General features: G+C 47.3%; 1 long non-coding RNA gene across 1 annotated transcript in view; it reads right to left on the bottom strand.

The window, feature by feature from the left end:
* The window catches only part of LOC107592549 (uncharacterized), an 8,671-nt gene extending 7,778 nt beyond the window's left edge, over positions 1-893 (bottom strand). The window contains exon 1 of the long non-coding RNA XR_001609991.1: positions 883-893. This is a non-coding gene — a long non-coding RNA (uncharacterized lncRNA). The remainder of the gene's footprint in view (positions 1-882) is intronic.
* Positions 894-1,485: the final 592 nt, after the last annotated feature.

Below are 1,485 nucleotides of genomic sequence, written 5' to 3'. Positions count from 1 at the left end.
TCTACACCAGTTCTCACAAAGCCAACAACAGGTGAGGGAACAGAAAATACCTCTTCCACCTGCAAACCCAGTTCAGTTGTCCACTGTTCCACAAGAACATTCTCTCCAGCCGCGTCAGCATTATTCAATACCAGAAACGCACCATGGACAGCCGTGTGTGTATCCTTCTCCTCAGCAGCATCCCATGTCCATCAATTATGCAACTCAGCCGTCAAGTTTTGCAGCACCGCAGTATTATCCCCAGCAGTATATGGTGCCACCACAACAGCACCCTCATCAGTTCCGCCAGCCCCGTCCCTCACAAGCCAGACAATGTTTCCATTGCCAGCAGTGCAAAGCAGAAGAACCTTGCAACCATTGTTACCACTGTGGCAGCAGCGAGCACTTCTCAGCTGGCTGTAGGAGCAAAGGTGCCAGACCTCAGATAGGAGCTCCGTTAAACAGGAGTGGGTTGCCCCCAAGGGACAGGGTGTGATCCGAGAAGTAGGGAAGTCCCAAAAACATGAGAAATGTAGCATGGGTCATCAGAGACAGCTTGAGTCCCAGTCACTTGATAGTATTTTAACTGCCCCTTGTCAAGTTAACCAGCATTCTGCCGTCACGTCCTTAGTGGGCAAACAATGCCTTGTGAAAAAGACAGAAGTATTATGGGACACAGGCTCCCAAGTATGCATTATAGATGAGCAGTGGAAAGCCACATGCACACCTGAGGTGACAATGAGAAACATTTCTGAGGCAACAGAAGCGCCAGACAGTCTGCGTCTGGTGGCAGCCAATGGAACAAACATGCCATACAGTGGATGGGTGGAATTGACCTTCAAGCTGGCATCCCCTGTAACCAATGAGAAAGAGTTAAAAATTCCTGTGCTTGTCTTGAAGAACCAAGAATGATCCAGACCTATAATTGGGTATAACGTGATAGAACAAATAATGAGACGGAATGAAACAAATGGATCTCATGATGTGACTTATGCGTGTTTGTACAGAACTGTCAGGAATGCTTTCCCTAGCATAAAGAAGAAAAGTGTACATACCTTCATCAGTTTGGTGACTGCAGAGGGCCTCAGCGAGTACATATTAAGAACCATGTAGGAGCCTGTAAAAATACGGAAGCACACCGTTATGCAAATTCAGTGTCTGGCAAAAGTGCCTCACGTGAAACAGGACAGTGTGCAACTGTTTGAACCACCTGTTTATCCACTGTACCCTGATGGCCTTGAACGTTTTGATACTCTCCTCATTCTGAAAAGGGGGGCCTTGGAACAGTGTGCAGAATGAAACAGACCATGACATCATGCTCAGCAGTAGAACCGAGCTAGGAACTTTGCAGCCAGTTAAGTCTGTCTTACCAATGGCAAATCCACAGTCTGCAGCCACAGCCTCTGTCACTCAGGTTTTACCAGAAACAATGGAATGAGATGGCAACAGAGATTCATGGGACCCTCCAGTTGATGTGAGCCATTTAACTCTGCCCCAACAACAACA

Source organism: Sinocyclocheilus grahami, unplaced genomic scaffold, assembly GCF_001515645.1.
Source record: "Sinocyclocheilus grahami isolate Dianchi unplaced genomic scaffold, SAMN03320097.WGS_v1.1 scaffold153.1, whole genome shotgun sequence".
In the NCBI taxonomy this organism is placed as follows: domain Eukaryota; kingdom Metazoa; phylum Chordata; class Actinopteri; order Cypriniformes; family Cyprinidae; genus Sinocyclocheilus; species Sinocyclocheilus grahami.
This window is presented reverse-complemented; position numbering and strand designations above follow the sequence as displayed.